This window comes from Prinia subflava, chromosome 1 (genome assembly GCF_021018805.1).
Source record: "Prinia subflava isolate CZ2003 ecotype Zambia chromosome 1, Cam_Psub_1.2, whole genome shotgun sequence".
NCBI classification, from domain to species: domain Eukaryota; kingdom Metazoa; phylum Chordata; class Aves; order Passeriformes; family Cisticolidae; genus Prinia; species Prinia subflava.
Genome location: NC_086247.1, coordinates 24468385 through 24495858, shown reverse-complemented (window position 1 = coordinate 24495858; position 27474 = coordinate 24468385). Strand labels below are relative to the sequence as shown.

Sequence of the window (27474 nt, the reverse complement as noted above, 5' to 3'; positions counted from 1 at the left end):
AACATCACACAACAGAGACCAGTAAACAATAAAAAAAGCCCAGGCATTGGAGAAAAATAGTGCAAACCCATCTTTTAATTGGTGATAAAAAATGTATAAACATCACTATTGCAAATCTTTGCTAAAATCAGTGCATTAGCAGAGCAGAATATTTAGAATACACACAATATTTTCATCGGTCTTAGGATTAGTGGCTCCTATTACAAACAAAAGAAACCCATATGAAGAATAATTTTTCTCCACCTAAATATAAATTTTCACACTTTATCTAAAATTTTGCAGACATAAACCCTTTGTTATGTTTTATACCATGTTACCTGTTTAATAACTGCTCACAATCAGCCTGGGAGAATAACACCAATTTATCAGGAACTGGGCTCAGCTCTGAAAGATTATCAGAGAACACTATAAAAATGCTGCTGTTTGCAAGAGACCATTAGGAACAGTACGTTATGCCCTGTAAAGCAGCCAGGGCAGTTTTATTAAGGTCAGATGGCAATTGAAGACAAAATCATGAAGAAATATATTAAAAAAGGCTTTTATAGAATGATCTTGTTGTGAAAACACCTTAGGGACTTAAGTGCTTACATATATATGTTACTTGATTTTATTTCCATTACTTCAGTTTACCAGTCAAAAGTTTTCTTTGTAATCACTGCTGTCCCAAGACTTTACTGTACCTGGTATGGAACTCTGTGTTTCATACAGCATGAAAATAAATTAGGCTTTTTACATCTCACTGAATATAAAAAACTAAAACAACAAAACCAGATCAAAGAACAAAGACTTAAAATACAGATTAAAAAAATATGTACAAAATGCATTCTTTTATAATTAATTAATTTCTAGGGTGTTAAGATAGGAATGTATTTGAAATGGTGTCTGTCTGAAGACAGACACTGAACCCAGCAGTCCAGTGTAGTCTCCAAGGCACTAAGAGGGCAAAACCAAATTTTAATGCAGCAAGACCAGGAAGGGAGAAGACGTGCAGAGCATTACATCAGCACAGTCCTGGTTCTGAGCTCTTTTCTCAAGGAAACAGCTATTGACTCTACAGTCAGAGGTGGCCTGCAGGAGGTAAAAAATCCTTTTGGTGAAGTCTTGAGTCAGACCTTCCCCCTTTCTTAGGTACATTGAGAAACACTTTTTATAGCTGGTTTTAAAACATGCATGTAAATGAAAATGTGAAGACAACAACCATTCTGTAAAGTGTTTTCTTAAAAGCTGTACTTTAGACTTAGCTACTGTCTGAAGAATTGCAATAGTTGCAACATTTTTTACATTCACTAGGTTAAGATACCGAGTTATTCCTTAAAATGGCCTTTACTATGCTAGGAGTTCTGGATTTTTAAGAATCAGTGCACTATAGAACCATTTCAGCTACTAGACTAATTTTGCACTGATTCTCTTTATCTTCAAGTTTCCTTTAGGAAGTACAGTCAACAATACTGAAGTGACATATCCAGCATTAATCACAGTATTGTCATCAATGTGGTAGCATTGTCTCTAAGTTCATACAATCCAAAGTGGCTTTACATCGTGCTGTAATTTCATGCAGCTCTAGCTGTTTATACTTATATCCCCTCCATCTTTCCTAGTCTTAGAGGACGTGTTTGCAGGAGGAAACCCTATTTTAACATTGGTTTCTTTGTTCCTGGAATCATGACCTGACATTCACTTGTGTTACAATGAGCTCATTTCCCCAATATATCTTATCAGTCCCTGTCATTATTTTCTATTTACCTTTTATTTTTTAATCATTTGCTAATGTTACCAGCAATGATTTTATACTGTTTTTCCTACCGCAACCAAGGACAGTGTATGTAGACACAGAATAAATCCCAGAGAGACCCACTAGAAACCCCCTGTTGGACAATGATTTCAGTTTACAATTGCCTTTTACATTCCGTTGGTAACTTAGCCTGTACAATATTTGCTGTATGTATCACATAGACTGTATTATACCAATATATTGTATTGGGAGACTATATTCCTTATGGAATTTGTTATTTCAGCACACTTTTCTTATCAATCCACTTTGTGAATTTAACAATACAATTTTTGACAGATCTATTTTCATGCAAATCTTGCTGAATGTTATTCATAATTATGTGGGGCTTTGGTTTGTTTGTTTGTTTGTTTTGTTTATTTTCAGCTGCATTGCCTAGATCAATATTTTCCAGGTCATGCTATTTACCTTCTTGACAGTAAATGAAACACAAGTTAAAGAAACTAAATGCTCAAGCAGAGAAAGATACTAGATAAAGACAAGATGTATGAATTTACATTTTGGACTTCTTTAAAATCATCATTATAATGACATGTTCAATTTCATTAACTGGCAAGCCTTTATCATATGATTTTATTACTATAGCATTTTCTGTAGAAGTAAAAATAAGATTTATATTTTCATTTAGTTTTTTTGTTGCTGCTGGGAAGGATTTAATATGTGTGTATATATATTATTTAAGTAAAGTACATATATTATTTAAGTAGAATTAGAACGTAGCACACATCTAACATGCATGTTCTTTAAATATATTTATTCTATTGGAAGATAGAGGCTGACAGTATTTGCCAGATGACAATCTTTACACATGATTTGTTCATGTTACTTTGGACAGGAGGTAGAATTCAACTACAGTACACAAAAGAGCATTCAGAATATCTTTATTTTTTATTAAATATTACTAGTTGCCTCTGCTGGGCACCATGAGGGAAGAAAGAAATTGTTAGAAGCATTTTTTTAAATCTTAAAATACATCTGATTTAAGAAGTGTTGTTTGTGATTAATAAGTCTATGGCATCAAGAAACTTCTTTACGCTTCGTCACCTAAGCAGGACTGTCATCTTTGACTCCTTTTGGTTCTCTGCAGTCTTGAGATGGTAGCAAATCCCTCAAGAGTGTCATGACTCTGAACTGTAAGTATTTGACAATTTTGTAGGAAATAGTCACAAGTACAGAGTGATTTACAGCAGCACTGTTGTAAGAATACAGCTGATTGAATAACAGTAAATATATCCTGTCAAGAAATTATTAGAAGGAAAAATTTATACATAGTGAACAGAACATATGAGTAGGACAACTTTTAAACAGTACTATTGAAAATTAAAAAAGGAAATACTTTTAAATATTTGTAAAATGGAAATAATAGAAATGAGCATTTTTAAATTTCCTCTCAAGAAATTCTAAAAACAAACTTTGTACAGATATTGTTTTTCAGTGTTGGCATTATGCGACATGCTGTAATAATGCAAGAAAATCTATTATAACTTTGTGTTAGTCACTGAGTTTCTTACTGTTTTAACACAGGCAAGAGAAAAAACTGCAAACCTCGTAGAAAAAAACAGTCTGAAGCAAACAGGAACTTTTTCTGTTGTTTTCAATACACTCCAGAAGCAAACTTGGTTTGCCTTCATACTGGGACTTGATTTCTTTTCACTCCATTATTTTCAGACACATTTCAGATCTCCACATGTTCAGTCGCAGGGTCCCAGGTGTGAGTGTTCTCATTGAAGTGACAAGTCACAAATTTCACTTGCTGCAGGACAGAAAGGAGGAAACTCACTCAGGCCTCTTTTGCCACTGCAACAGACTCAGAAACTAAAGTTTCAGATAAAGTTTACACCAAAATCCACAGGCAGCAGAAATATACTGATGGTATTTTGAGCTAAAGCAAGTGGTTCCACTGCTGTTTTTTAGCATCATTTAAGACATTGTTGAAAGTTAAACATTAGTATTAAGCTTGCTTGCAGTTCCCAGAATTCTTACAAGATTTCTTCAGAAATCTTCATTTTTTGAATTCACTCTATCACAATTCTGTCACAAGCCACAAGCTTCCACAGAATGACAGAAATGTTTTAACGTGAACTCCTTTTAATGGGATTTGGTTGCCCAAAATGTTTGGAAATCCTAGTCAGTATTTTTTGCATTGGGAGCAAATGGTCTTAGTATTTTGGAAAAAAGTGGCACTTACTCAAAAGTTTATTCCCAGTGAGCATTCAGACAGCACACTAGAGCTTGTAATAGCATACACAGTTGAAAAAAAAGACCAACCAATCCATAACACCTTATGTCTTAGTGCTTTCTGAAAGGCTTCATAGTATGGTGTTGATTCAAATACAGAATGCAAAGATGTTATATCCTAGAAAGTTTATTCCCAAGTCAGAAGTCAAAATATGTTTATAGTGCCGATGGGCATTGAAAAAAGATGAATACAATCAAAATCTCCAGAGGTTTTTGCCTGTTCTTTTTATTATTAATACTGTATCTAAAGCAAAGACTATAGAAAATGGGGAAAAAAATACTGGCTGTCAGATCATTTTGGAAGTTGATCAGACATTTCCAGTTTTGCTGTGCCTTTTCTTCCCCTTTCCTTTCAACATAAAACATTGGAAAACATTGGAAAACATTGCAATTGTAAAGAACAAAGTGAAGGGAAGGTAATCCCAGACACCCAGAAACATGCCCTAGATCACATAGAAAGATCATGGAAGGAGGAAGGGAGGAGTATACCTCTGAGATATAAAGCTTGTGTTTCTAAAAGCAACAGTAAAAAGCAAAGGACCAGAGACTCATGAACAATGACATTATGACAATCCAGCTTGGGCTTTCTCTACATATTCAGATACTACTTAGAGGCACACCAGCATCTACTTCATCTGCCAGCTGAAGTGTATCATGTTACATAGCAGTTACAGCTCAAAATATAAATTAATTTCAAGGTCTCATGGTCTGGACAGTTTGCAAAGAGATATCCACCAGCACCTGAGTTACATGGGGATGTCAAGGCTTCACCTCATAATTATTACAGTTCCAGTGTCCAAACAAGCCAGGTGCCTCTTCAGAAGAAATAAGCATAAAACCTAGGCCAGACAGATATGGGAGATTTGGGGAACAGAGGAAATGTACTTGCATTTTGTCTTGGTTTTTGATGACTTTATCACAAATAATGCCTGTTTGTTTCACAGGGACCTTTATCAGCATTAAACAGTCAGAACCAGCTCTGGGGTGATGGTTCAAGGCAGCAGCAGGGCTCTCAGGTTTCATAGGATACCCTGTGCTTTCTGGGGCTGGAGGCCTGCCACCCATTCCGGGAGAAGGCCACCTACCTTGGACTGCAGCCATCTAAGGGCAAAATACTTCACTCCTTGCTGGTGACACAATTTCATTTCGGGTTCCACCGTTTCAGTGGGAAATAAGGATAGTTGCTGTGGCAAGGGCCCATTTCTGAGTGCAGCTCTCTCACAGAGTTCTTCTCTCTCTCTGTCCGCACTGTTGTCTGAAACTGTCTGCAAAGGGGGGACAGACAGAGGTGAGAAACCACTGCCCCCTGCAGAAATAGTTAACTATGTCTCAAGCTCATTTTAACACAAGGCTTTGCTTGAAAAGGGCTGCATGGCTCAGTCCTTCAGCAAATTCAGGAAGACTTCTGAAGAAAAACTGCTCAGTTCAAAGCTTTGTGGCAGGAATTAACCCATCAGCTTCTCAACCATCTCTAATTAGGTGCCAAAGGAGCTGTAAAGACAAAAGTTCCAGAGGGAATTGTGCTAAAGTGCAGGGGACAGATCAGATTTTGCATTTTGACTCAGCTTGTGCCTTCATAGCTGTGAGCAAATCTTTCAATCTCTGTGCTTTTATCCTTATCTGTAGAAATTTTCTTTTTCTGGTCAGACTGGTTTTCAGGGAGAGAGGGTCTCTCAGCAAGAACATCATTGTCACTGATTGCAATGTTAGCAGAAATTGGTGTTGGCTAGAATTCGACCCCAAGATCTATACAGTTCTTTGGCAATAGACCTGTTAGACATTTATGTTACATTGATAAATACCAAAATATGTGGAAATTTAAAAAATAGATTTGATAAAACAGGAAGGAATAATCTATACTTGCTAAAATATGCACAATCTTTCTCTCTAACTTTTCTTTCTCTGTTTAGCACTTTGTAATGAATTGTGAATAGACCAACATTATTATTCCATTCACATTACTCAAGTGTTTATAAACTCTTTTTTAAATTTTGCGAATCAACAAAATAAAACTGACTTATAAAATCTTTCCGATTAAAAGATAAGGACACTCAGCCTCACAAAACATTTGATTGGTTGATCTAACATTAGCAATGATATTTAGTAAACAATTTAACACCTAAAAACCACAACCTTGTAAGCATTAAGCATAAGTGTTACATATTTCTACTACAATTAATTTCAAAATAAAATATTGCTTTGTTTGTACATAATAAAAATAAATAATTAATTGTATTCTTTAACAAAACAAGGTATCACAAATACTGAGGGAAGAGGGAAGGCTCATGGTTTATCCACAAAATCAACACTGAAAACTTTCTGATAATAAAATCAACTGCAGAGTTACTTAATTGGAACAGCAGTTTGAAAAGAGATTGCTTGTATTAATATTTTTGTATTATAAAATAGAAATATTACTGGACAATAGCAAATTTTAAACAATTGCATCTGAGTAGAGGCCAAAGGCTCCAGAAGTCTACTTTAGGAAGAAAGACAAGTTAGCTATTCTCCCCAGTGTTCCTTTCCTTCCTCTGAGAAAAGCCTGAAATAAAACACCACACACACACACATAGAAACAAATCTAAAAAAAAATTGATTTCTAATATACTTCAAGAGAATTGATTCAAATAAAATTACTCCAGCCTGTAAAAATGAAAAATGCAGCAAATCAACCCTTGCATTTTCTTTTATGTAGTCTTGAGTGCTTTTCTTGGGATATGAAGTTATGCTGATGGGTCTAATTTCCCAGGGTAAACCCTGGCCCTATTCCACCCCCTGGAAAACATTAATCCTCCACAAATTCTCTGCCATCCTCTGCAATGGCTCAGCCATTGCCTCGGACAGTGGTCTAAGCACTGCAGACTGGATTCCATCAAGCTCAAAAGAGTGCAGAAAATAAGAGTTGTACTCTACAGTTTTCCTACAGAAGTGATAGAAGGTGAAAAAAAAGAGTTGGACAAAATGTTTTATGAGGTAAATATCTTAAGGCATAATAGGGTTCAGCTAAAACAAAAGTTGTGTCCCAAAATGTACAGAAATATAACAATAAAGAAGGACTTCTCAAAGACATGTGTTTCAACTCCTAAAATGCATATGATAGATAATTTTTCATTTCAGCAAGGAGTAGAAAAAGAAAATCAAGAGTGTAGGTAACATCAAATTAAAATGATGTAAAGGCAAATTGTTAAGTGTAGAAAGTTTTCCATGATTTAGCTTACAAGACTTTCAAATGGCCCTGTTTGCTGATCTTGTTTGTGAAAATTTTCAGAGCTGGCCATTCTACGTTGAGAATGAGTAAATTCCATACACACAATATTTATTTTAACTCAAGGAAATGTTGCTTTGGCTTCTTTAGCTAATCAGAAATCCCCAACACCAACTGTAGAATGTCCAGTTTCATAGGATACCACGTGTTGCCTGACCCAATCAACAGCCCTTGCCTTGCATTGTATCCTTGCATTGTAAGAGTTTCATACCTTTATGAAATCCCATCTCACCTACTGCATGGGGCAGAACCTCACCTTTAAGTTGGGTTCAAATTCTCCCTCTTGTGCATTTCTATGTGAACTGTGTTTTATGTTAAGAAAATATTTGTGGAAAGCCAAACAAGAAGTGCTGTGAATCCTCCTGCCACGTGAGAAAGCAGCCTCCAGTGTTCATGCAGCATGCTGAAACAGCCATCGTGGATGGTTTTAAAAAAACCCAACCAAAACCTCTTGAACTGGCTAGCCTGTCACAGTGGCAATACCATGCCAGCTGTGCATAGACTGAGACATGTATTTCTGACCACTGGAAGGGTTCCTTGTGTGTGTTGTGATGCTTTCTGCAGGCTCTCAGAGATGTGTGGATGTTCCATGTGGAACCTTAGCTCAACAGTAGAGAATATCTCCATGTATCTGCCTCATTCAAAAAGCAGTTTCAAACACAGTGGCCCATTTATACCTCCCTCAATTAAATGATCTTTGATAAGTATTTACAAAACATGTAAATACAGAGTCCAATGAAAAAAGCAAGCCCTGCAGGCAATTTCCCAACTTTCCGCTGGTTCATAAATAAGCTTACAACAGCAATTCCCAAACTATAGTCCATGTCCAGCCAGTGATCTGATGATCTGGTCCACAGAGTGATGCCAGTTTTGTCCTGTTTTTAGGTAAGCAAGGATGCAGGACAATTTGTGGAAAAGATTGGACTTAGTATGGGTCTGGGAGCCCTCCACTCCTGCTCTCCCATGAGAACTGTCCCCTTGTCTGTGCTGATAAATGTATCTAAGGGACTCACACCAGAACACAATGCTGGGTTTCATCTCAGGAAGATGTTTTCCAGAGACCTGAGGGATGTGCCTCCTCCAAATTTGGCTGGCACTTGCATGCCTGTACACCCTGGCTGAACTGCAGATGGAAACGTCTTGATGGAACACACTGACAGGGAAAGCCAGCAGCAGTGGTTTGACCTGGCTCACTCAGAATATAAAAATTTGTAATCGTCCCAGAGCATGTGGAATCCAACAAATCATCTCCAGAGCTAAAATGTCTAAGAAGGCATTATGGACGTTACAAACAAATTACCAGACATAATCAGCCAGATCATCAGCTGGTAGAAGTTGGCAGAAATCCACCATAGCAACATAAGTTTTGCAAAACTAACCTGAATTACACCAGCTGAAAGACTTAGTTTATTTTTTTTCTGCCATTGTGCACACAGAATAACCTGGGTAATTAAGCCTTTCTTGTTTTGGGTTTTGGGGTCTTTTTACTTTTGAATTTTTTATCAATCTTGCCTTTATATACACATACATGCGAATAAATTAAAGGGTCAACTCTCTATTCCATCTGCTCCACAGCAAACCATTTGTTGCTGTTTAAATGACAGCTGCTTGGCCCAGGAACAGACTTGGCTGCCACTGTGCAACACCCATGTGTGCTGCTGGCAGAGCAACTCAATCCCTCAGCTCCACCCTGCCTGCTCCTGGCCAGCCTGAGCCCTGCTTAGGAGGAAACACTCAGGTGTCACTGCAGAGACCCCTTAAACAAGAAACATTTCCCCCTCTTGTTCATGTTTTCCATATTATTATTGCAAGGGCAGGAGGTCCTGGTCCACAACCATGCTTATGTTCCAAAATAAGAATAGCGTAAGGATCATCTTAACATGTCTAGGACTAGTTCATAATTTCAGATTCAGGAAACTCTAAAAGCTCTACAGAACTGTAGCAATGGTGCCCACAATAGGGGGCTTATCAAATTTCTGCATTAGGAGCTTGCTATTAAGTTTTATTAATTAAAATTATCTGCTCTCACCCTCTTGAATTAATAAAATGCAGCTGGCATTCACTGCAATATTACAGGCCATGGCTGCTCTGAAAACACAGTTGCTAGGATACCTTCATAATTTCATCCTTGTGTTATACTGGTCTTTCAATTAATGAAGAAACATTCGAGTTACTTCTCAGCACTTGTATGCACATGTTTGACCTGTGCCTTCACCCTTCTTGTGTGACACTCCTCGGTGTGTTTGCCTTCTAACCCCAGTGTGGGAAACAATGGAGTGACCACAGCCATTTGCAAACTATAGTAATGGTGCAACTCTTCTACTTGGCCTTTTCATGTCTTCGTTAATATGAGGACAGAAAACCAGATGTCTTTACATTCAGTATTTCTTCACTGAATTGACCTGAGAAAGTAATGCTTTTCCAGGGGCAATTTTGCAAACCTTTGCTATCCATTATCCATTTAAAAGTTTTTATAGCAGAACCTCAGCAGTATAATGCCTATTAAAGAATGAGATCCTGCAAAATTATATATTTCTCAAGGCAGTTATCTAATAAAATACATGAGGTATTCTCATTAGATAGGAGGAGGCAGCCAAGGCTCTGGAAACACTCAGTCCCAGGACTGAATTTGTTTGAAAGTCTGATGCAATCTGATAGACTACAATGGAAACTCACCTTGGATACACATGCTAAGCATTATCCTCTGCAGGAACACAACCCCTGCACAATACAAAAAGCCTGACACAGTCTAAATGGAAACAAAGTAGGAAACAGGCATTAGAGAGAACTTCTATATACTGAATTTCACAAGCAAAGCAGAGTGTGCACCCTTCATGTCATTCCCAGAGTAGGACTGGATATTCAGAAAATACTCTGTCTGAATATTTAGTGAACACTGAAAGACAAAGAATAAGCAAAAGCCATATCCGCATTTCAAACTCTTTTTAACAATCAGACCAAATATAATATGAAAATCAAGTGAACAAACAGAGCAGCTACTGACACTTTCAGACAGATCACCACATCTAAACAGCTGATCTATAAATAGTCTGCTCACAGTATTGCAGCACATGCTGACCACACAGATGTGATCCTGCAAAGCAAGTACCAGAGATTGTACACAGCTGTTTTCACTTGGTTAAAGCCTGTGTGGTCTTTTCTCCAGTACAAAGAAATACTCTCAATTTTTTGAAAAAAATTACAACTTCTACTGCATGGACTAATAGATTTTTTTTATATTAAATAGGCTCATTTTGTTCTGGAAATTATCAGTGACTCAATAAGCAAATAAAAGGCTCTCAAAGAAACAAGCAAAGTAGTTTGCATAAAACATTAGGAATATATTCCCAAAGCACTCCAGAAATTCCACAAGTTATTAATAATTTGACATTATTATGTATGATTTGTTGAACACACAAGCACGCTTGAGCAGACAGAAGGAGCACCTACAACTGCCCAAGAGGCACACACTTCATCCAGGAACCTGACTTTTCAGGGTGCTTTGTATGAAGAGGTACTGAGTATTCTTGGCTGTCACTGAAGCCCTGGGAACCTGAGGAGGCTCAGAGTTTGCACAGAGCATTGCAGAAGATGCTCAGCATTTAAGAGCTCTGGGAACTGTGGACCAAACTTTGGGCAATGCCATTCTCTCCCTGGGAGCCTCAAGAAAAATGGTTTCACTTTTCCCATGCTATCTGGGAGCAACTTTAACATTCTTCTGTGCCCATGCTGCAGCTTGGCTGTTTGCTGTGGAGGAGAACCAGAACCTGACAAGAAGTACCCCGTGAGCCCCTCTGTGCTCAGGCTCTCCCTGCAGTGTCATCGGCCGGTGATGTGCAGTGATCTGCTCCTTCCTGCAGCGAGCCCCAGCCCATCAGCTTGTCCTCTTGTGGGCTGCTCCTGAGGAGCCCACAGCCTGTGGCAGTGTCCTGTGCAGGAACATGCTGTGGGTCAGGCAGATGGACTGGTGGTGGAGAATCCTGGTGTTGGTGTCCTCCCTCCTGAGGCACGGCAGAGGAAAGCTGCTGTCAGTGTCAGCCGTGCCAGCCCAAGGCTCTGTTCCTCTGCAGGGCTGTTCAGGCTGAGTCTTCACTGCACGTAATGCCAGCTCACAGACTCACGTTACATGAACACATAACAGTACTGGGGAGGACAAAATAGTGCTTTGATCTACATGATAAAAACCCTATTTGCTAGCAATTGGCACATTTGTTTAACTCCTAGATGACAAAATCTTCATCGCCATCAAGAAAAATATATATGTGATTTCTGATTTCACGTCCTGCAATGTAAATGAGTTGCACACATATTTGGCTTTCTTCACAAGATTCTACTTTTTGTTCTGTTTGTTCTCTTTATTCTATTTGTATTAGAACATTGCCTTTCATTGTTATGTTCTTCACCCTCCTGTTATAATCAAGTCTTCTGCCCTTTGTTTATGTCATGCCTATTTTTCTTTCATTAGACCTTAATTATAGCCTGTGACTATAACTTTCTGCCTTTGGCTCTTTACAGAATTGGTTTTCTGCCTCTCTCTCATACGCACACTTCACTCCTATTCTCCTTTAGATCTCAATTTCTATATACAGTCATCACCTTTTGAAAGTGCAAAGCAGGACAATTAGTCATTGTAACAAGTTTTCCAAGGCTGGAAGGTCACATTACAACTCTTAAACTTCAGTGGTTTAGATGTTTGGAGATGCAATGTGAAAAATGTCTTTGATCTTTTTATTGCCTTGGTAAACTTTTTATGGGGCAATCCATTTACCTAGTCCATTAGAGAGCTCAATAAAATATTCTGTGTACAGAAATACTGCACTTCACCAATTATATATATATATATATATCTATATATCTTTGCTCTGTAAAATTTACACTTCTGTGCAAAAGTCTAAAATATTTTATGAATAGGAATTGTTTTACACTCAAAGCCCACCATTGCAGAAAATTAGTTGCTACCTTATTTTCTCATTACTTTTAATCCAGAATATTAAGCATCCTGTTTTGAAAGTCATACCTCCCACTTACAGAAAATAGAGCCTTAGACCTGGCAAGTGTGCAGCTGATGGAATTGTAGGTACAAGTTAGTTGCTTGTTCATGAAGCCAACCAGATCCATATATTTCTGGTTAACTGGTACCCTATTTTTATTCCAAATTAGTCCCACAAAAGTTGCTTCAGTTTGCACACACTCCATTCTAAAAGACCAGACTTCAAAGATGAATGCAAACTCACAACACAAATGAAAGCTGGAGCTGGAGTCACCAATTTGGACTCCTCATTGCCAGACCCAATATATACATTAAAAGTATAAATATATACATGATACTGGCAGTGTCATCTTCTCTCACATTCAAAACGATCTGCTTTTGACTTCTAGACAGCAGAAAATAAATTGCTAGCAATCACAAAACCATGGACCCTGTTGATGATAGCCCCTTTGAACTAGCTCAGCTCCTTCTGTCTGTGCCACCTCAACGACAAGAAATAATCACAAAGGCAGCTTCTCTGCTCACAGAAGGGTCCTCTCCCAGACGGAGTAGTATTTTCCCAGAGTCAATGTAAGAACCATAGAAGAGGACAGAAACTGGATTATGTCTTCTCAGAATGTATGAAAATTTGGTTTTGCTCTTCAGATAGGACTTTTCAAGGATCTGGACTAATCAAGAATCCTAGGACTGGACGCAGCAGAGAAAGGCCAGTGGCCATTCCTGCCACTAGTATGAACAAGGGAAAGGTTGAGCTATGGATTGATATTAGCAGGAGAATGCCCTCACCTTCAGTAGTCATCACAGCCCCACACATCCAGGCACTTTCCTGGTGGCAACACCCATGACAGAAGTGAAGTCAGGAAAGTCGTGGCTATTTTACTGCTTCAGCACTCATGTACTCTAGGCAGTTGCCTACTGTGTTTCTTTGGCAAGTTTGAAGTGAACAGAAGGTGGATACAGCCTCTGTCAAACATCTGCTGACATCTTTGGAAGCCAGTTCACATTTGAGTAACACTGTGGTTTAAAAAATTGTTGAGGTGGCAGAAAGTTATCCCTGTCCTTGTTGTGTACCAAGGTTCATTTGTCCCAGCCTAAGAGTACAGACTTAGTTTCCTTTCCCTTTCTCAGCTACTGAGTTGACTGAATACTTTTCTCCTTTTCTTCCCTGTCTCTCGTTTGTTGCCTTTGCTTTACCATCGTGACTCCATTCCATCACAGGTCTATTTTCCTCTCTTCTCCACCTTAACTTATTTGCTCTAGAGATGGACCTCCATGTGAGCTCCCTACCTCTGATCACTGTCCCCCACTGCCCTGTGAGCTCACTCATCCACTCTCCATCCACTTCATGTGATTTCAGTCCTCCCAGATTAGAGTCTTGGCGGCTTCCCAGCCCTCAATGCTAGAGGCAATTGTATGCATCACCATTCACCTGGCTCATGGGATACATCCCCTTTCTTCCTTCTCCTCTGCTACTTCAGCAACTGACCTGCATTTTAGAGGCATGTTGGTTGCAAGAGGAAACATGGTCACCCAGCAGTCATTAAATTGTTTGGGTGACAGGATGAACTGCAGTTATCTCATATGCTCAAGGGATTTTAGGAGGCAGAGATCCTAAGGAAAGCACGATATCTTGGAGGATCACAGCAATTCACAGTGTTAGTGACTTAGAGACACGTGAGACTCTTATTCCCAATGCTGCCAGCATCATAAACCTTTACAAACACAAATTTACTAGGCAAACAAAAGGAAATAACAGCAACCTAAAAAATATTATGTCTATTAAGCAATGTAATCGTACATGGATACCAGCATCAGTGAACTAACTGCTATTTAAACCATGAAGATTCTGTGGTCCTGGAGAAACTAAACAATTCCCCAGTAAGAACAAGCAGCAGCATGAGGCCACTAATTGAAATCCTAGCTATGGTTCTGCAATACACATTATAATCCAACTAGGCATCATGCAAAATTATTTTTATAAAGTCAAAAAAGGATTTGAAAAGCTCAGAACCACAGGATATAAATATAAAATTATAGGATAAAATTTTGCAATACTTCAGATACCATATAAATACAATTTTAAGACCTTTGAACCTGTTCTCTGCATTGCACTATCAATGTAGGAATGGATGAACTCAATGAGTACAATTGATTTCAGTGCTTAAATTCATGTTCTCTCAAAACAGAAAACAGAGCTCAGATTTAATAATCCAAGGACATAATTCCACAGATGAGAGCATGTATACCAGATTTATCTCCAGTACCCTTCAGAGGCAATATCCCTATAAAGGAATTACTTACACTCAGCAGAAACATCAACATTTTAATTAATATAGAAGGAATTTGATCTCTGTCAATCCCTGATAGGATCTAGTCAGGTGAAAGATCTGGAGAAATGCACCAGTGTATATCAAATCAGTTAAACTGATTTTTGGCTGCAATTTCCTCTCCATCTCTGCCCACTAGCACTAAAATATTATTTGTTAGATCTTTGGAGAAAATTTCAAGTACTGCAAGTGGCATTACTAACATGTTAAAACAACTAAACTAATCAACAAAGCTTAATCTGTCTGTATCTGATATAGCAAGAGAAGTAGAGGGGTATATCTTGATTTCTTTTCCCTTTAATCAAAAGCTGGACAGGTCAGAGTAGAAAAAAACTTCTGTGCAGAGTACATGCAATACCGTGGCATGAGTTATAAGCACTGTTCTCAGGCATCACACTGCAAGGGCAATAGAGGGAAATCCATGATTTTATGCATGTTGTGTTCTAAACAAACATTTTTTTCCAAACTTATTTAATGTCAGTGAAAGCTTTACTCACTCTGGAAGTGTGATTAGATTTTCAAAGTCAGTCTTGATTCTGAATTCTGTACACTAAAATTGATTTTCTTTTTGTGATTTGATATAGAACTGTAGACTTATTAGGGTTAGAGAAGACCTCTAAGATCATCAACTCCAGTTATTAGCCTAACACTTCTGTGTTCACCACTGAAGCATGTCCTCAAGTGCCAAATCCATTTCCTTTGAACACTTCCAGGAGTGGTGAATCCACTACTTCCTTGGGCAGCCTGTTTCAATATCCAACCACCAGTTTCAGTGAAGTTTTTTTTTTTCAGTGAAGTTTTTCGTAATCTAAACATCCCCTGGTGCAACTTGAGGTCATTTGATCTCATCCTATTCCTTTTTACTTGGTAGAAAAGGCTGACTCATGCCTGGCTACAACATCCTTGCAGGTTGAAGTTGGGTGAAAAAGTCACCCTGAGCCTCCTTTTCTCCAGGCTAAACACCCCCAGCTCCCTCAGCCGCTCCTCACGGGACTTCTTCTCCAGACCCTTCAGCAGCTCCATTGCCCTTCTCTGGACACGCTCCAGCCCCTCAATGTCCTTCCTGAACTGAGGGGCCAGAACTGGACACAGCACTTGAGGTGTGGCCTCAGCAGTGCCCAGCACAGGGGACAATCCCTGCCCTGTTCCTGCTGACCACACTATTGCTGATACAGGCCAGGATGCCATTGGCCTTCTTGGCCACCTGGGCACACACTGGCTCATATTCAGCCACTGTCAACCAGTACCCCCAAGGCTTCTTCTGCCAGGCAGCTCTTTGTCCTCTCATTCCCAAGCCTGTAGCACTGTAAGAGGTTATTGTGACCTAAGTGTGGGACTCAGCTCTTCACTTTGTTAAACCTCACACCATTGACCTCAGCCCATTGATCCACCCTGTCCAGAGCCCTGCACCCTGCAGTGCCTTCCTACCCTGCAGCAGATCAACATTCCTGCCCACCTTGGTGTTGTGTGTGAACTTACTGGAGGTGAAGTGCATTCTTTCAGTTTTACTGTGTCTGCACATTGGAAACATGCATAATATCAACCTCTTGTAATTAGGACTTGGGATGTGAAATGCTTCCTCTGTTGGTGTGTGAAAGTGGCATGTAAAATGATAACACGGAGGCAAGAGGTCTGCAGTGCAGAGCTGCTCCCCAAAAAGAGGGCAAGCCTGTTTATTTCTTTCATTTTTTATACATTTGTGGGTCTGGTTGTGGATTGGCTTCTGGGATTACTACCCCTTCACCCCACTGGCCAGACCAGCTGTCAGGCTAGAAATATGTCAACAAAAGACAGTGAACAAAACCAAGAAAGTTTGTTTATGTTCCAAGGCATGAGAACCTGAAAAAACTGCTCCTAATATTGTGCAGAAACTAAAGAACTGACTCCATCTCATGTATAATGCAGAAGGCTTAGAAAAACTCAGAAAAACCAGGGTGACATTGGTGTTCCATGTCATCCAGTCTGTGATATCTGATGTGAGTTAACTCTGAGGTGCAGACATATGTCAGTGATGGCATGAGTACAGATGACTGAGGCATGATCTAGCTCATTTCCTAGTCATGATCTAATTCTCCACCCCAGCCTTGAACACAGCCTCTCCCCATCACTACTCTTTACCCCAGAAGTGAGTTTTAGCCTTGGTCTTAGATCTTTTCTCACCTGGACAAAGTGCAGAGATGATGATGACCCCGTTTGCATCTTGCTGGAGACAAAGATCAAGTTCTTTAACTCCTCCATAATCTGGGGACTATGGTTTTGCGGTAAGGACTTAGGAGTCTTACCCCAGTATTACTGTAACAATATGAGGAAATTTGCTCTCTAAAACCAAAACAGATCCCGTATTCAGCTCCACTCTTACTGAATTTCTCCCTGCTGGGTGCCCCACATCAAGTGCCTTTGCAGCTCTTGAGACACTGCTCAGTCCTAATCCTGATGGAGATTTCTTTCTCCATATCATTTTTCCAGTGCAGACTCCCTGTAAATAGCATATTGAGGCATCGGGATACAAAAATTAGAATATCTTTACAGGCTTATGCCACCCTTTCCCCATTCATTTTGAGCCTCTTGCTGAACTAAAAGGTACTCTTTATATCATCCAGCAGACATGCCACCATCCATCCCACTATATGACCCCCCTGGCACTCATTCACTTCATCTGAAGAGGAGCTCTATGTAGGGCAAAATGAATCTTAGTCCCTCCCTCATAAAGATCCAGCACATACTGGGATGTGGTGTGCATGTATTTATTGATACAGTAATCACAGCGAGTCACATTCTCTTTCTGTGTATTTAATGGAGACATTATTATTCTGCCCCCTTTGCCTCATTATAATAAAATCTTACCTTGGATTTAATAACTAAAATAAATCTGCTTGAGTCAGGCCAAGAGCTAAGTTAGTATTCTTCCTAAGGACCATCTTAGCAATGCAATGGAGAGATGACACTCTACATCAGCCAGCATATGATAACCTATCTTTAATTTCTCTCTGCTCTGGTGCTATTATCTCTCCTCTGCCACAGCTGCATGCTGCTATTGTCAGTGGTAAAGACAAGACATCTCTAATTAGAGGGCAGGATAAATTGCTTTTATCTACTTTTAACATGCTTTTACATGGCACCTGGTACACAAGTCTTAGCTAGGCAACGATAATTTGAAAAGCAAATCACTGCTTGGAGAAATATGATACATTTTAAAAAGAAAATTAAATGTATAGAATAGCAGAATCAACATATTGGAGATTGCTGAGCTTTAAAGCTGTCAGAAGTCTTGTATTCTTATGTTTTATATTGAGTTAAAATAAGCAATCACAGTCTATATACCCAGCAGTTTCTCTCCCTCTGTCTTTCTGGATGATCCAAAGAGCAAGCTGTGATTTTGGAATTATACATGCAACACAGCAAAGGTACCCTTGCCATAGAGCAACTGTGTCTTCTCTGATGGTAAGTCCAACTGAGCAGTTTTAAAACATGCTCTACAGGATCAGCATTGACTCATGCAGAATCATCCCTGGAATAAACCCATCCTGTACAGTAGAAGTCCACAGTTGTTTTATATCATGCTTAACAAAAATGAAATGTAAAAAACCCCCAAATATGCAATGACAAATATTTATCTCTGGAGAACACAACTTATTATCAAATGATTCACCTATTCTGAAGAGTGTCCTGTTACAGGAAAAAAAAATTAGCTACAAAGGTCCAAAAATTACTGATCTTTTGGTAGCAGCAACTATCAGATATCAGTCAAAAATTTCATCTCTCTGTTACATCTCTGAGTTCAGTTCACAGAGCTGGGAGTGCATGACTGCTGTACTAAAACCACACTGTTCAATCCCTTTGCTCATCATCAGAAAGTATCAAGTGCTCTTCCATGAAAGGCATTGCTACAGAGACATATATTCTTTATAATGCACTGGCAGTTGGCTTCATCTGCACTAGCAGAGTCAGGCAGAGCTCATACTTCTAAGACATCCTCCAGCCTTTTGATTACACTTCCTTAAAAATCTGTTGAGCTTGTCTGATTGTTAGGAGCTTTCTGAGATGGTAAAACTTCATAGATACAAATGATGACTGGGCCAAATTATTTTATTTGCTATTTACTGCAACTTAGCAGTTTGGAAAGTCTATAGAAACATCCAAGAGTGACAGCTTGCAGGGAAAGCTCAGTAGAGCTTCTGCTGTTAGTTTAATGAAAGGGAAATCTCTTGCCTCCAGACTATGGTTTCTGGAGGCCCAATTTTCTCCTGTGGTGGTGTGCTCATTACTAAACATGGTCACAGAACTGTAGTCTGCAGCATGTACTAGTTGCTGTCTGTCAGAATTCCAAGTACAGAGCTGATAAAACAGGGTCAGGGAAGACATTCCAGGCTGGAATAAGGCTGTAGTCACATTGCATGAGTTTCCATCTGATGATAAAGTTGTAAATGTCTTGTTTTCCTTAGCTCATTTGCATGAAATGTTCTGCCAAGAGAAGCCACTTACTCTGTGTGTGCTTTAATTTATAAGCTAGGTGGCTCTTTATTTGAGCCCAGATTGGGTCAGAAAGAAAAAAAGAAAGCAAAGCAGTTTCACCAGGCCATACTGTTAATTCCTCAAAGCCTCCATAAAGTATAAAAGAGATGGTGTGTGTCGTAGTTGGGGGGGAGGTGAATTTTTTCTAGGGGGATGTGGGCAGTCTAATCAGTGATCAGCTTTTCTGCTAACACCTGGATTGGTCACTCAGAGGTTTGGACACGCCTCTGAGGACACAAAGAGTTAAAAGCAGGAGTCTAGGGGGTTCGGCCTCTTTTGGGTTCTGGTTTCAGCAGTGGAAACATCTCTTCTCCCCTGCTCAGCTCTGGGCTGAGTGGGGAAGGGAGAAGCCACGTGGCCAGGCTCAAGACAACCACGCGGTAGAACTAAAGTAAGCTGGGGCTCTGGGAGGAGAAGAGAAGGGACAGGACTAGAACTGAGCTGCCCCGTCCAGGATGGAGGGGTGGAAAACTGTGGAAGTGCCTTCTGTGTGTGCTCACCCCCCTCCACCCCCAAACTCTGGGAGAAGGTGCCCAGCCACGTGGGAGTTGAGGAGCCTGGGAGTGCCTCAGCCTGCACCCTGCTGAGAAAAAACTGTTAACCCTTGCTTGGCAGAAAGAAACTTTTCTTAGACATTGATTCTCATGACTGGTAATTTTAGAAATAAGGAGAAGGAAGCGGCTTGGGACCGAGATGATAAAGCATGATTAGAAAGAACCCGATAGAAGAATGAGAGGAGTAGCCTTCTGAGCTGGAATTCTCTTGCATAATGTCAGCCATGGACTAAACTTAAGTCTCTTTTGAACATAAACTGCATTTTTTGGGTGGATGCAGCTGCCCTTGCTTTTGCTACAGTGACTGGCACTTGAAGAATGGAGCGAGCAGAGAAAAGAGGGAGAGGGTGAGGTGGTGCCCTCTGCCCTCAGGGCAGACCTGCTCCTGGAACCCCGGCCCCTGAGTAAAAAGGGGGAGAGCTTGGCATGCAAGTATCCTTAAAAAGCCCTGTATGTAGTTTTGGCCTATGAGACAGCGGTGAGAGCGCTGGACATAGGAAAAAAGAGAGTGTCACCCTGGCAGACTTCTCCGGGCGGTGCTATAGGTGACATGAAAACACATAAGGGGTGGACCCCTGTTTTCTGAAGAACAGTTTGTGGTGCGAGAGAGACTCCTCTCTCCCTTGCTGAATTGAAGATTAGTTTTTTTTGAGTAGTGATTGTTTGATTTAAAACCCAAAGGTTGGTCTGTGAAAAGTGATGGGTGGGGAGGTAAAAACTGGGAGAAGAAATGTTCTAAGAAGTTTTTATTTCTGTCTCTGTGTGTGTTTAAGAGTATTTCTGTCCCTGTTCTTATGTAATTAATAAAGTTTTGGTGAGTTTTTTTTTGTTTTCAAGATTTAAGCCTGCTCTGCTCTGTTCCTGATCACATCCCACGGGAGTTGTTAGAGAAAAAACATATATTCATGAGTGCATTAACATCTGACCAGTGCCAACCCATGACAGTGTGCCATCTGTATGTCACTGTAAAAGATGTGGAGCCACTCACCAGAGCAGCCAGGGTGCAGCAGGTGCACCACGAAAGGTGATGGGAGAGCAGAGGCTGTGCCATGGTGGTGGTGGCCTGGGGCAGTAAGGGAAGCTTTGCAGGGAGACTGAGTCCCTGTCAATAGCCTTGCTGATGCTTAGGGAAGAAACACAACCTTCAGGAAACCAACCTTTCTTTCATTTTCAAAAGGGAGTAAATTTCAAGAACAGATTGAGAAAAATTGCCTTGGTGGTAACCTGTGCTAATATATGAGGCAAGAAATGCTTGCCTGGGATATCTTAGCAGACACAGACCAAAACTATGAAGTATAGGGGGCGAGACACTTATAATAACGTTTGATGACTTATACAAATCACAAATACGAAAAAGTGAAAATGCAATCTAATTGTCTGTTAAATATGAGCAAAATATTTTAAAACCAAGTTGAATATCACAGTATTGCTTAAAAAGTCAAGCACTTAAAAGTTAGAAAATGCATTTTCTGTAAGCTTAATAATACAGCGTCTGATAACCTCATCAAAAACCATTTTTGCATGGCATCCTGATTTCACTAAGGGCACGAAGTAGATCATGCTTCCTCGGTCAGTGAACAGCTAGCCATTCTTCTTCCTCCTGTCCCATTTGCAGCCCCCTGACGCATACTATTCAAACAACCTTCGAAAATCAGAATGATTAATGTTTCTCCAGTGCTTGTCACAACGTTATCCAAATCTTGTTTAATCACACTTATCTTCATAACAGCCTTGTAAGTGATGGAGTGGCTACTCTTTATGTTTCAGCTGGGGACATGAGGCATGGATAGTAATCCTGAAGTGTCTACTGATGCAGGGTACCCAACCCAAGACCTGTGAGACCACTTTTTTTGATTGGTTGGCATTATCTTGCTCTTCGTACATTCAGAACAAAACTATTGTTGATGTCAGTTGGAGTGATGTTTTGAGCACGCATGAAAAATCTGTCTCAGGCCAAACCCCTTAAAAGGCAAACTACTGCAGAAGCTCTGCTTAGTATTTCTTCAGAATCACTTGGGTACGTGTTGTAGAGATGAGAACAGAATCTGCTTCTTTCCATAAGTATGTAGATATTAGTGCATTGATATACACACACAAATACATAAAAATGTGCATATATATTCATTTTATTTATACATTTTTTTTCCCAGGGAAGGAGGTAAATTACAGTGTTACAGATAATAAGTACCCAACAACAGAAAACAAAGATGGCAAGGATTTACCACTTAAATGCTGCATAATATTTGGCATACCACTGCTGCTTTGGGGTAATTTTAAGTTATAAAGCTTTTCTCTGATTCTCAATTTACTTCTTTTAACATACTGATATCACTTTCTTGGAACATATCCCTTATATTTTTTCAGCTGACTTTGCTCTCATTGAGGCATTTTTACCCTGTGAATACCTGAGTGAACAAAAGGATCAGATTAGATGGAAGAAGAAGCAAGTTCAGCAATAGAAAACAACGAGCACTTTGCAGTACTTATCATCAGTGAAGGTCCACATCTCTCCCAGATAAATAAGCAAAGAGAAAACCAGTGTAAATACAGGTATAACCTCGATGAATTAGTGCTACAGATAGAAAATGTACATTTTCAGGGCGCAACAGTGACAGAATCTTCCTTAACAGGAGAACAACGTTGTTCTAAATAACGAATTCTAAGTGCATTGTCCTCATCTGCTTGGACTAGTTTATATTCAAAATACATAAAATTGGCCAAGCCCTATTTGAAAATGGAAGCTGAGATTTACGCTAATAAAATATAATTTATAAATATGAAAAAAGGTCAATTTTTCCTTCACATTTGTAATGTTTTACGACATTGTTTTCCTACATGAGCACAGTAAAGACGTTTATATTTGGTCTGCTTCAAGATATCTAATACATGACACAGCAATGTCCACATGTAACTTGTTGGTATCCACATGCCAACCTAAAAATCTCATTATCCTTATTAGATTTAATTAGATCCAGCCACAACTTCCAATTAAGCTCTCACTTTAATATAGAACCAAATGTATGGATCAGATACACAACTTTAATTGAAATAAGTCAGTCTTAGTTGCACTTTTTTCCAAAAAATTGTCTTCCTCACAAAAGGACATATTTATTTTAGCTTTTATTTTTGCCAGTTCACTGTGAATGCTAAAAATAAAAATGGATAAATTCAAAAAGGAGATATTGTTGGAAAAATTGGAATGTGCTATGGTCTGTATTATTTACAAGTGACTAGGGAGTCCAGGCAGAAGGGAAAGTTTACACTTACAAAGCAAACCACATACCTTAGAAATATATTGAGCTTTGAGATAGAGGATGTTTGTTCAGTTAAAACATACATATAAAATCAGGCAAAATTACATTTGTAGTGAGTTCAACATATAAAACCTGGTGTAAAGTCCTGCAACAGACAAAGCATGATCCAATAAATGGACATTTTAATGTCAGAGTGATTCTCATGCGAAGTCCACTCTTGGTGACTCTTTCTGGCATGGCATCACATAGTAAGAAAAATATCAATTTTGAAAAATCAGAATTCCATCAATCTAAGCACAGTTCAAATACATCTGTTGACTTTTAACACCAGTGTCTAAACTGAATTTGAGCTTTTCAATGGAAGTTAACATGCTTGGTTGCCAAACCTCCCCCAGCAAACAGAATTCCTAACACATAAAACTATCTATCCTACTATCTACTACAGATTTTGGAAGGGACACACCCACATTGGTTATGCTCACACTGAAATGATTTGCAAACAAAAACGGAAAAAAAAGTTGAGCTGTTAGTAGGAAGACTTGCAATTTTTTCTTTCTGAGTAGAATCATACCTTGGGTTATAAAATGCCTCCTGATTTAAAATGTACATCAAGCAGATGATTCACATTCTTGAAGAGCATTTTCATGACAAGGCAAAGGCGCAAGTATTAAAATGTCTAATGCTACTTGCAAATGTGGTGAAAGTGGACTATTGATGCTACAGTTTATACTAATTCAGCTTCTGTCTTATTGGCACTACAAGCACTGTTTTCAGCTCAGGTAGAACCATTAATCCAGAGGTGGCAGCTTTGGAACTGATCCAGGCACAGGAAATTTTATACAAATTCCCTCACGATAGAGAAGGTTATGTTTATCTTGAACTTTTTATCAGAGAACAATAAAAATTCAGATTAATCTCACTGCAGCAAAGCAGAAGAGGGCTTTTCCAAGAGCAAAGTCTACAGGCTGAGGAAGTTTTTTTTTTTTTTTTGTTCCCTCCTCCCCAGACAGTTTCCTAAAGTGAAGGCACAGGGAAAAGATGACAAGCAGGCATAGAAAAGATTTATTTCTGGTCAAGATTCTGAGCCATCCATCAATTGCTCACATGTAGCCTAATTTAGGCACTTAAGCCAGTGAGGGAGGAAAGTGTATGAGAGAAGGAAATGACTTGTTGCGTTCAATATTCAGCCAAAAGGCTATTCACATGGTGGAAAATAATCTCTCTGATAATCTTTTCCTCACCTAGTTTGGTATGTAAAATGACCATAATTTGTATGATAGAAGCTGACTTTTAGGTACAGTAAATATTCCAGCCTCAGATCTCCAGCTTTAGTCTAAAGTTTTACATTTTCATATTTTACACACAGCACCTCCCCTCTCTTTGGCAAGTTTTCTGGATTTTGGGACTGTGAATCTAATCTGGACTTGGTTGCTCGGGGTCCTCCCTGTGTGTAAGTTGGAGCCATCAAGAACATTTCATGGATCTCTGAACTGTCTTTTCCACTGTGGAATGCATTTGTGGTTTTTACCTTGTCAAGCTGTGTCACAGTGGGTATCAAGCACAGTTAATGCTGGGCAGCAGATTTTCAGGAGAATGGACTCATGGTGTTCCCTCTCTGCAGCAGGAGACACCACCACAGTCCTGGCTGCAATGTGAAAGCTGGTTCATGCTCCTAGACAAGGGAATCTAATCCCTTAATAACTTTCCCAGGGCTAAAAGCAGCGTCAGTTTTTCTCTGATAGCTTTCCTTGAGAATAGCAGAAACAGACAAAATTTCCTGTAAAAACATATGTACATAGTAAAAATCATGACCAAAAAAGTCTTTCCAAGACAAACAACCCACAGCGCCATTACCTTTGAGAATTCAGGTATGTATTCTCATATATAGGTAAATCTGGTTTGCAAGTCTGAATGACTCACAAATTAATGACTTTAACTGTTTTAACAAAATTGCAAACTTCCATGAAAATAATTACACCAGTTTCTTTCCTTATCATGTTTTTCTTAATCACAGAAATCAAAACCTCTGACATTGTGTCATCTGAGAATTTCTTTCCTGAAATTAATATTTAGACAACATATTTATTTTTTAAAAGCCTTGCTTTTTTGAGATTGAACTTGAACTCCACTTACTGGTAAGTCTGCATTTACAAGGCTGGCAGCTAAAAATAACACGTGAAGAAAGAAGTCATGTGGAACAAGTCAGGGCACAACACAAACATTAAGAAATAAAATTCCTTGCAATATTCTGCACTCAATATAGAAGAAGTTAAAGTTCATGGTCACAGAAGAAAAAGCCTGCACGCATCCTGATATGGTAGACTAACTATTACTGTAAATTGAAATGCAGTAACTCTAGAAATCAGTTGATTTCAGAGTCCAAACTCTTCATAAAATTGGTAAGACAGTAAGTTCCACTGGACTGTGGCATTATCTATTGCTATTGCAAAATGCTTTGATGTTTTTTAGCTAAAGCTTCATCTGTAAGATATTAAAACATAAATAAGCCACAACATGAAGTTTCATGTTGAGAGCATTTCAAGCTAGATACGGGTAAAACAATTTTTACTGAACTAACAAAGGTCCACAAGAGTCAGTTCTGTGGAATATTCAACTTAGTATATCTTCCCTAACAGTAATAAGTCATCGTCTTGTAAATATTAATTGAGTATTTCCAGCATTAGACATAACTATGACTTAACTACCACAGCCTCCATAACAATTCTTAGGAAAAATGATTCAATTTATGGTAGTTTTCTGATAATTTAGATTTCAAAACAGAACACTTATTTTTGACTCTTCTTTGCCATGAGGTTAAAAATTCTGCTTTTTACCCAGTTCTGTTTCAAAATGGGAAGGCTAAGACTTTCAGACTGCCTGCTCAGAAAGTGCCATGTGCTGCATTGTGTGGCTGACTGGTGTGTACATAAATAAAAGGGCAGGATAAAGTGGATTTGTGAATGGACCTAATCGTGTGCACATGCAAACCAAGAACAGTGGCCTTTTATGCTGCTGTTTGTGCAACACAAGTCACGGATGTGCGGAGCATAAATGTGCTTCTGCCTCTGGGCTGCTGAGCAGCTATCGCACAACAATTCGTCTCAAATTAAGTGGCTTCAGAGACGCCAAATGAGCGTGTCATTCACCTGCCATCCCTTCCTTTGTTATGCCTGATGCTATCGTGCTGTATTCTTCCACTCTGGGTAGACTGTTTGCACCACTGCTGGTTTGTCCCTGGCTGCAGCAATACCACTCTGAGTTTTCTTTCAGCAAAACTGCTTTTATTTGGCAGCATTGTGACACCTATCACAAGAGTCAAGAGCAAGTCCTTTCTGCTGCTTTGCCACAAGATCTTGAAACTCGCCTCCTTGTACAGTGAGCAGTTTTGCCCTGAGCTAATGCGATTCTTGACCTGTCTAAGAATACTGAGAATCAAACCACTGTCTCTTGGGAGAGGCAGATTTAGCAAAGTAATCTCAAACTCATTGAATCACCATGGCAGCAGAAAGAGGGACAGAGTTCTACTGAGTGAAAGGATCTACGGATTGGAGGCAAGGACACAGGGAAAAATACCCTCTTCCCTCCCTTCCTCCATCCATACTTCAGAAAGAAGTCCTAGAAAATAGTGTGGGGATGGAAAGCTTTTTCATAGGGGTTGAGGTGAGTGAGAGCCATCAAACATAAGGCATGAGGCCTGGAGGGGGCCCAAGGGAGGTTAATCAGAGTATCTGTGCACACAGGCAGGATGTGGCTGCAGGTTATTCATGTAGCAACTTCGTGCCTGTGATCCCTATCTCTGATGTTAGCTCAGGTATGCTGGGGAACATCTGAAACATCTCAACTGGTTTGGCCCACTAATCATTCAGAGCAAGGTTGTGGCACCCTCATTAATACATTTAAATCAAGCTGGCTACTGAGAAAATAAGCTGCACAGCAAAGTAAACAGTGAAAGAATTTGGGCTGTTATCAGCCCTCCTCATATGCAATAAAGTATTAACTGATGGAAAAGCTACACTCTGGTAAAGTTTAAAAACAGACTTGCTGTCCCTTCTTAAACAATTAAAAAGAAACATAATTACCCAGAAGTAAGGCAAGAAAAAAGGTAAGGAATCAATGTGGTCCTCTCTCCTTAGGTGGCTGCTGCTCACCTGTGAGGTCTGGGATGGAGGACTGATGTCCAGCTGCCTGACCCTATGTATCAGGTATAGGATCACTACACAACCTACATCTCCTCCACCCAGCTGCAAACCTGCCTCTTGCTGTACGCCCAGAATCAGTATTCATGTATTCCTTCAAAATCCACAGGGAGTAAGACAATAACCTAAACACAGCACTGGCAGTTCTGATGCTTGAACTGAGGCACAGGAAGAAGGACAGAAATCATTCAGGGAACACCTAAATTTTGTTTACCTTCTAATTTGCAATGAGATGACAGTGAGGCTTGCAGTCCCCCAAATTCCCTGGAACACAGGCGAGTTTCAGCTCACTGCTGTGGCTGGTTGTGTCGGGGAGCAGAAGGAGGGCAGAAGGAGGGCACAGCTCACA

At 39.5% G+C, this 27474-nt stretch overlaps 1 long non-coding RNA gene across 1 annotated transcript; it reads right to left on the bottom strand.

Moving 5' to 3' along the window:
- On the bottom strand, nucleotides 1-27474 carry LOC134562037 (uncharacterized). Its single transcript, XR_010083049.1, has 3 exons — nucleotides 27340-27474; nucleotides 5113-5292; nucleotides 1-3542 (listed from the first exon to the last, which is right to left on the bottom strand). It is a non-coding gene; the product is annotated as an uncharacterized LOC134562037 (long non-coding RNA).